The following is a 10546-nucleotide window of genomic DNA, read 5'->3' as shown; positions in this document are numbered from 1 at the left end:
AAAAAGGAACAGGGAACCTAAATGACCACTGATTGATTCTCTTCTCTTTCTCCAATCTCCCATATATTGTCACAGAGATTGCTTCATTTATTTTCTGCAGAAGACAGAACTCCATGAACGTGATAGAAAATCTTCATAATGCCACTTGGATCTCTCTGGTCTCATGAACTACCTGAATAAGCAATTACCTTGAGGAATCCCAAAATAAAATCATGATATGAACTCATGAATCAAGAAAGTACAATTTACTTGCATTAGAGATTTCTTTAGAGAATGAGGAGAAATATATCTGATACAAGACAATTTAAAAAGTAAAATCCCATCATTTGTAAATAACTAACATTAAATTTAGAATGTGACACTGAGCAAAAAGAGAGAAATGACTTAGTATGATCTACTTTCAGCATATAGCTATGCATAATATAGTCACAGTATTTCCTATATTACTAAGATGCATTAGTAAAATAGAGAAGGGGAAACAAAACAGGACTCACTTGAAGGAAAAAAGACAATAAAGCAGATGGACTGAGCTCAAGTCCATGCCAGCAGAGAATGCAAAGGCTACAGTTTTATTAAAATTGCAGTGATTAATAGTGTAGGTAGGCCCAATAAATTTCTTCACCATATAAACTCTGTTACATGTGTATAGCATAAATTAAAAATGTATGCCTTTAACTGCTCCTAAGATAGCAAAGAAATAAACGATCCTTAAAATAGCATAAAAATAAATGGAGGTACATATGTCCCTTATATGTATCACATAGAGAAAAAAAAATTTAAATAATCAATGTTTCTACTCTTTTGTTATTATTTCCATCCCAGGATTTGAAAAGCAATGCAAAGTATTGTTACATGAGAATGGGCTAGTGGTAATTCAAAAATTATGAATTACTACACTTTTTTAGCTAACAGGTTAAAAGCCCAGGGATTTGACTGATCTCTCTAGAAGAAAAAAGACCGTTTGTAACCTCCTTTACTCATAAATGCCTTTCCTATCACTTGCAAGTGGAATTCTAGTTTTTCCACAACCCACTCAGTTGGAAGTAGTCTCCTTATCCTCTGAATTCTCATGGCACTGGGTCTAGACTCACTTTAAATGTATCACAGTGGTGCTCAAGCCTCATGTCCCTTTCTAGACCAGGGTCCTTGAGGACAGGCTCTGAGGGTGATTCCTGCTGGATGTCCCACAGTGCTCCTGCTGAGTGAATACAGGATTAAGCGAATGTGAATCCTGACAAACATCTACCTGTGTGTTAAGTCTAGGCATTATTCTGCTTCTCACTGCTTGAGCACTGTATTAAGACTTTTAGTTAGTTAATACTATAGGCAAATGGAGTTAAATATTTCCTGCAAAGATTTTTAAAAATTTAGTATGAGCTAAAAACTGTAATTAACCTCTCAGATCAGGATAGCCCCAACAATCTGCAACTGACTGTAAACTGGAGCTCTGACGAATGCATGGGGACCAGCCCTTAGCAGATATGTGCTTCCCCAGGTGGCCGGGGCCTTGGAGCCAAAGTCTGGAGCCACTTCCAGTTTTGAGATGTGCACCTAATCACCCCACAAATGATCATCTTAGGGCAGATGAGACAGCTCACCTAACCACAATGAAATACATAGATAGACTAATTGATTCTAGATGAACCAGGCCTGTCATCTGTGTCTGGGAGGCTCTGCCCTCATAAGGTAGGTAGTGCTTTCACTATAGAAAAAGTTATGAGTGACTAAAATATGCAATGTCACCATTGGTTTCCACTTACAGTCATCATTACTTCATGTATGAATTTTTAAACAGTACCTTTGATACCTTACTCAGATCCTAAAGGAATCTTTGCCAGGGGATTGGGGCAGGGAGAACAAACTAATTTTCTGGTGCACTTCTTGTTTTTTAATCCTCTCTAATTGCATTGAGAGTCTAGAGAAAATTAGTGGGAGAAAAGATCATGAGCTTGTTAATAATTCATTTCAATTTATTTTATTTTATTATTAGGTTAAAAAGTAGTTAAGGCCCAACTGCTTTTACTCAAAGCATAAAGATCTTCATTGGGCCCCACTGCCTTGAAGAGTTTAAAGAGGGTGCAGCTAAGAGGAAGAAGGGGCAGGAAGAGGACTGCTTTAGAGGCACAGGGAATCCACAAGGGATATACAGGCTCCATGCTTTGTCAGTAGCCTGACCCACAGCTGTTAACTCCACGGGAGGTCCTCCTGCCACTGTCCCCAAATCCTACCCTACTGCGGACCAATTTGATAATGAATAAACAAAGCACAAACAAAAGCAACTAACAGAATAGGACGGCAAGAAACCATCATCCTGCATCAAACAGATCTCTTTAATGCATCTGCTTTGACCTCTTCTTTTACAAGCACCACCACCGAAAATAAGCTAGAACAAAAGATGATTCGTTATGCACAGCCATAAAGAACTCCAGGGCACGCCGCATCCATAATTCATGATACAGAGCCAGCCACCATCAGCATCATTTATCCTTTCAATATTTTAAAGCAGTGAAAGGTTGCTAGATATTTATAAAGTCGCTTATTTCTATACGACCCTTCCAAATTGAGGAACAAATGAGAAACTTTATTCTTCTGCAAATGATACTACATACAAACCTAAGACTATAAATCTGCTAGAATTCACTTGGTATCCATCATAGGAGGGTGACTAAACAGCCCTAACAAACCAATTAAGCCAGCAGGCAACATATTTCAGGTCTGTTGAAATTGCTCTTACCAAATCACTGCTGCTTTCTGTTTTAAAAATAAACGCCCCAGTTTTCTTCCCACTGTGGTTAAAATCCATCCCACCCCCTACATCCCAATCAAAGAGATATGCTTTCCACCTCACAGACAGGAAAACAAAGCCGAGAGGCTACTTAGGTTGCCCAAGATCTCCCAGCTAGGTAGCCGGAGAGGCCTGCGACTCCACCTTCCTCATTAACATTCCGACTGTCTCCTTCCCACGACCCCCTCAACCCCCGGAACCTGCCTGGGGACCTGCATCACGTAACGTCTGAGTGACCTGAGATTGATCCCCAGACTCTATTCCCCCTTTGTTCAAGTCCACCTCCATGCTGCTGCCCTGTGTAATCTTACAAAACAAACCGGGCAACTCCCCCTTTGACCCTTCAGTATTTAATTCTCACCCTAGGAAACAAAACTATGAAAACAAAAATATTTTAACTCTTTATCAAGCTGGTAAGAATTCTGCTTAGAATTTTTGCTAATCAGGTAGGCAGGATAAAAAAGATTTACATGGCTTGTGCCCTGATAAGTAAAGGCTGGCTCCCCATAATCTGCACAACCCTCCTCCCTCATCCCTACTCCATCACACTTCAGTGGACCTGCTGGTCTGCAGAATGTCCCCAAGGATCACCTCCACTCAGCTAGAGACCTGCTCCTATCCATCCAACCCCACCAACGCAGCTCCAGAGAGCTCCCCTCCTCGGGCCTCTCCTGGCCTCTGGAGAGCTTCTTACCTTGGCATTTATTACCCTGTAATTGTACGTTTACTGCTTGTGCCACTCCCCTCAACTGTAGCTTCCTGGGATCAGGGCCTGTTCACCCCAGACTCCCCATCACCTGCCCAACTGTCACTGCAAATTACCAGTTAGTGCTCATAGTTCAGCACCAGAGTTAAACACACATGCCTTCCATACACGTTATTCCCTTTTCCATTCAACCAACCAGCCATTTTTGGCAGGTGAAAAGCTGTGGTTTTCCTGAGAGGCAGTACAGGGTGGGGGCAGACATTGTGGAGGATGGCCTGGGCCCTTCATGTACCACGTGCCCCGGGCCAAGTTACTTAGCCCTCCTGTGCCTCAATGTTCCTCCCCTGTAAACCCCTGTAAACAGGAATCATGAGGTAACATTTCCAGAGCATTTACTATATGGTAAAAACTACTCTGGACCCTTGGCATGCATTAATTCACTTAATCCTCACAGCATTTCAGGAGGTTGTGAGAGCAGGAGCAAATACTTAAGAAGCATTAGAATTATTCTCCTCATTCACAGATAAAGAATCCAAGGTTCAGGCAGGCTTCCCAGAGGTCCAGGCTTCTTTTCTCCCTAATCCACTGGCTTTGAAAGATAAAAGATGCAAGGCCTCTTTTTCTGATGCTGGTTTCACATAATATAAGAAATCCACATGGCAACAGCCATCTCCAGCTATAGCTAAAGGGACCCTTGTCCTGGGTCACCTTTCTTAGGAAACTATGTAGACTCCTTGTGGTAAAGATCTGTCCCATTATAGAAATGAGCTAAGTTAGAAGAGAAGGAGGAAGCAGAAAGGTATTCACCCTTTAAAAAGCACACACCCAGACTCCAAGCATTATCCAAGTGTCTGCATAATGCATGCACCTGCATCCTTAGAAGGCAAGAGAGCGTGTCAGTGCACGGATGTGAACAAAGCCACCGACACAACCCAGATTCTTCAAAAGCAAATATTTGTCTACAACTGAAGAACCAGGATTCTTTTCTAACAAAGAACAATGAACACCATTCTAATTCCTGATTCGTCCTCCTGCTTTACAGCAGGCTCTGATTTCAATGGAAATCCCCCCACTAATAAACGTGTCTCGAATCCCAAATGGCATGATAAATCAGAAGATTTATGAACTGTAAAAAGGGATGACACAAGGAGTCCAACCTTCATGGAACACCTGGGGCCGGGTATGCAGCAGCTTTTGGTTCTTGGAAATAGTCACCTGCTTTTTTGGCTCAGCCAGAGAATTTTAACAGCACTAGTAATCAACAAGATGCGATCATCCCTGCTATTTGGGTAAGCTTTTAAAGCTGTGCCCTGTCCCACAGGCAAGGCTAAGATGCATCAACAGTTTTCAAGAACTGGCTGAGTCTATCAGAGAACCGATAAGCTGTGTGGCTACAGGAAAGCCTGGCCCAACAGCCCCAAAGGCAAATTCCTGAAATGACCAAACACAAAACTAGTGAATTTTCCTTCTCCCTATACCAAGGGAAAAAAAAGGTGGAAACAAGGTACCAGCCAGGGAGAATGCACATTACATCACACAGTAACCAGAGGGTGAGCACATGTTTTTCTTGGAGAGGGGAAAAGGCATACACGGTCGCAGAGGCTTAATAAAAGAAATAAATTCAAAAGAACACCTGCCCCAAACTAGAGCAGGGCACAACCAGGGCTGTGCCGCTCACTAGCCATCTGGGGGTGAGTGGTGTTGGCAAAGAGGACAGATGCATCCTCCTACAGGGGCTTTGAATCCCATTTTTTGTTTCTCTAACCTGGACACAAAACAGCTCAGCTCTCAGCAGACCAGAAAGCTGCTTTGGGCATCAGTGTTCTCTGGAAAATTCTCATCTCTATTTTTAACTCTTCCCCATGCGATTCATAAGCAATAAGCTCCCTGAATTCAAGGCACTTCAGCTATGCCATGTTGATGTGCAGCTAAGGTGAGTCAGGAATATCTCAGCAAATATACACGTTTTAATAACATGTTCAGAAAACACAGTACCCTCTTGCCCTCCAAGCTATCTGCACTGACTTGGACACTTAGTATAAGATGGAGGATTTTAAAGATCTTTTTAAATGAAAGAGCATTTCAGTGAGTCCTGTGAACAATCTATTTTCTCCAAGAGCCTGACTGGTGATTTTATTCACGTTCAACACAATATACAATTAAATATCTTTTAAACACACAAGTAACTCTACCAGGATTTACTTGTTTACTGTTCTTCCAGGTCAAACACATTTTAGTGGGCTGGGTTAGAACCATTCTTTATTCATGACACACACTGAGAAGCAAACAGTTCAGATAATCTCTTAAATTTTGAACCCCTATGGGTACCAGGATAAAATATCCAGGGCATATCTGTGCATAACACACCAAGCTGAGGTCTAGAAAATACAACGGTATGGAATTCTGGGGCTAGTTATAACACAGAAATAAAAACTGCCCTACTGGTATAGGCAGACTATCCTTTAGATGATAGTTGGGGTGGAAAGGCAGAAGCAACGTTCTGAATCAATTCATTACCAATTATTTTTCATTAATGTCTCACGTGGACACAGCACTATTCTTGCTGCCACTGTCTTACTTTGATCAGTGGTGTATTTGTAGACATGCAAGATTTGTAATTATTGCTATGTCTAAACATTACATCACATTATAATGGGTGAATTAAGCTGGGAAATGCTTAATTATGGTGGAAACAATGGTATTCCAATAGGCATCACAGAAGCCAATTAAAAAGATTACCCTTATTTTACATCACAGAATTAAGCTTTTATAATTCTCAGCCCCCTTTTTAAGTCCCACCATTCTGACACAGAGATTTTTCTTTTTCTAACTGCATCTCAACAGTGTCCTGAACACAAAGAGGGGTCACCAACCCTGAAGGAAATAAAATTGACTATTTCTCCAAATTCTGGAAGGTGGAAAACTTAGCTTAAAATCTATAAAATAATCTGGAAAGAATCAAAGGTCTGTCAATATAGGACTAACTAAACAGTACATCCAATGGTAGCATATTATGCTGTATGTGTACGTATACATACACACACACAATAGGTTTGTAACTGCTCATGTGGAAACATCTCCAAAATATATTTTAAGTGACCAAAAGCAAGGTGCAGAACAATGAATACAGAAGGATCTCCTTCAGGTTTTATTTTCCTTGAAAGCAATCACAAGGAAGAGTTCAGAGAGGAGAAAGGGACCTCCCTGGGGAGGGGTTGAGAGAGTTTTGCTTTTGAATATACCATCCATGTACAGATATTACTGCTTTATTATCAGCAGAGGTTATACAGGTAGAGAATTATGATTCACAGTGTGATTCCTTCTGTTACACCTCTTTATTTAGAAAAATAATGATGGTATTTCATTTAATCACAAAGGAAGCTATCAATACATTGTATCATATGAAATTTAAAGTTTTAAAACATAAGTTTTTTAAATATCAAAAAGGCACATGCTAAGTATAAATAAACACCTTAAGAATGAAGGAGTTTAAGGCAGCCCACCCCAGTAATATGCCATTTTGACACATATTTTGAATTAAAGTTACTTAAGAAATAGCTGGTACAAGAAAGGCACTCTGACCCTCTTCTGTCCTCCTGAAAGAAGGAAATAAATCTCCCATGTGAAAGGTGCCCTCCCTGTACCAGGAGGTAAAGAGACATTCTTACTGCCAGAGATAGGGAATTCATGGTGGAGAAGGCCGCGTAACCAAACTCTGCTTAATTTATTAATTAGTTCCCAAGCCTAACTTTGTCTTGTCAGCTCTTCACAAATTTATTTTGTCTAAAAGGTATATAAACAGCCTGCTTTGGTCACCTCTTGGGTCCTATATCTATGAGACCTCCCTACATAAGAAATTAAATTTGTTTTTCTTTTTCTCCTATAATCTTCCTTGTGTCCATTTAATTATTAGACCTGCCAAAAGAACCAAGAAGAGTAGGGGGAAATGTTCCCCTCCCCGACAGTTTGACAGACAAAAGGTTATCATCTTTTATATATAAAGTGTTGATATAAACTGAACTTTGTGATTATAAGAAATAACCGTGATTAAAAAAAAAAAAATACCAAAATGATGATCCCAAAAGGCATGATCAGATGACTCACAAAGCAGCAATAAAATTAGGCAACATTCATACAGGGAAACATTCATGTTCACTAATTTAAAAGTTAATAATTGTTAGGAATTTAAAAATCTATCAGTGATATATTGTTTTCCATTAATTGTTACTGCATTTTTAAGATGATACCCAATGCTGAAGAAGTGCAGTAAAATCAGGCTTGCATCCTGTGCAGGTAGGAGTATAAACTGTGTTCCTTGAATGGACAGTGACTTAAACACATATCAAACCTTAGACATTCTTTGCCTTTGACTCAATGAGTCCGCTTTGGGGATTATTGCCCAAATAAGAGCTTTTATACAGAAGTATAGTCATCACAGAATTATTCATAACAACAAAACTTGAAACTACTCAAGTATCTAATGGTTAAATAAACAAAGGTAAAAATCTTCCTGATGTGCTATTATGCAAGCATTTATAACTACCGTGAGGATACTAATAACATGAAACCATACTCATGGTAGCTTAGGTTTAAAAAAACACTTAAATTATTTATACAATATGATTATCACTACACATTTTAATAAACCTAAGCTTAAAAGGAAAAAAAAACTGAAAAGAAATAGAACAAAATGTGTATAGTAATTATGTTAGAAACCAGCTATGAGTGGTTTTTTCCCCCTTGACACTCCAAATTTGTAAATATTTTAATAAGGGGAAAAATGCATTTTGAAAAGAGCATAAGGTGTTTATGAATAGGGATCACACTGTACTATACTCCTTCTCTGAAAAAGAAGAGTTTTACCCATAATTTTATCATGTGTCCAAATAGATCTTTAAACTTCTGCTTCCTGGAATAACTTTCTGGAGTAACAGCAGCAGCAAACATCTATTAGGGTCCTGCCACATGTCAAGTAGTGTTCAAAGCATTTTACATATCTTAGGTCAATCTGCAGAGCCAGCCTAGGAGACAGAAGCAATTATGACATCCAAAGTCACACAGCTAGCAAGTGCTAGAACAGGGATTCCAACCCAGCAGAATCTCAAGAGCCCTGGCCACTAACTACTGGAATGCTTCCATTTTAAAATGCAACACAAAGTTCCAAGTGTTTCAAATCAAAATATAAAGTAAATATAAACAAAATATAAAGTGCTTTAGTATCTTGCACTTCCTAGGATTTCCATTAAAATGTAACTAAGTATAGTTTGATAAATTGAGAGGCAAGGGAAACAAACTCCAATGGTGATATAATGAAAGCTGCAGGAAAACGTTGTCACAGCATGGTAAGTGGAGTCCAAACAAGTGAAATGCAAAAAACATGGTGTTCCATCAGTGCAAAATTAATAAAAAATAATATTTTCAGTCAGTCTGTGGTGTCACAAGAAAACTCAAAGTAAAGACAGAGAAACTTAGTACACAATAAAATGCTAAAAGTATTATAGCCAAATTCGCCTTTATCGCACGATCTGTTATGGTAAGATTTAGAGTAAGGAAAATCGATGTTCTCGGATACATTCCTAGGGATTATGGAGGCATGTGGCCATCTGGCTGTGAGAAGAGCCAACGTCCCTGTTCCCTCTGTACTCAGACACAGAGAAAGCAGCCAGTGGGGTGCTTAGATGGGCAACTCACAGGACAGGTGTTCCGTCAGCCCAACAATAACCTGATTATGAGCCTGAGCAAATCATATGAAACCACTCTCCAGTTCTCCAAGCCATAAACCCCTTCCATGGTCTCAACAGGCCCCGCCCGATGGAAGAGGAACGAGCCAAGACAGGGCTTCCAAAACTCTAGTTGATTAGCCAGCAGTGCCAATGACAAACTGTGACCAGTCCATCAACGAAACTTTAGAAAAAAGCTTCTTCCTTATGACAATTTCTAAATGCTTCTGTGCACATACACCCACCCCCAGGCATGGCCTGCTGAACTATCTGAACCCACACTCCGCCTTCTCAAGAGCCATTCTAATTTGAAATGCCCTTCCCCACTTCTCCATGAGGTTCACTGGGACTGGAAACCACCCTTTCAGGAACCCCTCTCTGAGACCCCACCACTCCCTGGCACCTGACCGTGACCTCCACATGGGCAGGTCCCAGGCATTCCAACCCTGTATGTATGCCCAACACTGTGACAGTGGCCGGCACTCAATGACACAGAACAGACATCTAAGAAAGAGGGGAAAGGGGTGAATTTGTGTTGCTGCAGAGCAGTGGGCAGTGCAACCCCGAGGGGCAGGGCAGAGTGGTAGGTAAGAGCAGAGGGGAAGGGCTGAAATCCCAGGGTGCTTCTGGGGAACTCATTCCTCTTTCTGAACCTCATTTTCTCCCCCTGAAAATCAGGACAATGATAATATCACCCCTCCTAGGGTTGCCGGGAGGGTTGCATGAGATCGCCCTTAAGCAGCACTCAGCACTGTCTCTAGAACAGGAACTCAACAGTGTCACCAATTCTTGTATTTTCTCCCAACCCTATACCCTTAGAATGACTGATGTGATCATTAATATAATAATAACCTCTATGGCATGAAAAATAATCCTCTCATGGAAACAATAATAAAAGTTGGTTAAGTCACACAACAGTATCTAGGAGAAATATCACTTTTTAATTTTATATTTTCCTTCTCCATTACCTTTTTAAAAAATTCCCTATTTTTAAAAGAAAGAAAAGAAGGGGGGAAGGGAGGAAGAAAGGCTTGTTCTACTACCCCCAAATTCGCTACTACTGTAACACAGTACTAACACAATGTCAAGATCACATGCTTCATTTTAGGAGCAGGGAGCATCTAAGAAAATTAACTCTTTAACTCTTTTAACATTTAATATGCTAAGAATAGAAAACCACCTAACAAAGCATCCCTCAACGAAGGCATCTCGAAGTAGCAGCCACACACGTTTATTATGAAGGTATCCAATTTAATTTAGATTGTCTTTGGAGTCAGTATTCGTATAGTCTTTGGTGTTCAGAAATCCCTGCTGACGTCAATCCCTCTCAAAACA

General features: G+C 40.2%; 1 protein-coding gene and 1 long non-coding RNA gene across 8 annotated transcripts in view; one reads left to right on the top strand and one right to left on the bottom strand.

Annotated features, from left to right (window-relative positions):
• Positions 1-10546, bottom strand: part of MFHAS1 (malignant fibrous histiocytoma amplified sequence 1) — a 72752-nt gene that overhangs the window by 50803 nt on the left and 11403 nt on the right. The gene's annotated exons all lie outside the window — the stretch shown is intronic.
• LOC106729083 overlaps positions 1-10546 on the top strand; it is a 93569-nt gene that overhangs the window by 79592 nt on the left and 3431 nt on the right. For 3 of the 5 annotated variants that reach the window (XR_004315416.1, XR_004315418.1, XR_004315419.1), the window contains one exon: positions 76-230. The exons of the other annotated variants lie outside the window; for them this stretch is intronic. This is a non-coding gene — a long non-coding RNA (uncharacterized LOC106729083). Of the gene's footprint in view, positions 1-75; positions 231-10546 lie in introns of those variants that run through there. 5 annotated transcript variants of the gene reach the window in all.

Source organism: Camelus ferus, chromosome 26 (genome assembly GCF_009834535.1).
Source record: "Camelus ferus isolate YT-003-E chromosome 26, BCGSAC_Cfer_1.0, whole genome shotgun sequence".
Lineage (NCBI taxonomy): Eukaryota > Metazoa > Chordata > Mammalia > Artiodactyla > Camelidae > Camelus > Camelus ferus.
The sequence above is the reverse complement of the archived record's forward strand: the minus strand, read 5'-3'. Positions and strand labels throughout refer to the sequence as shown.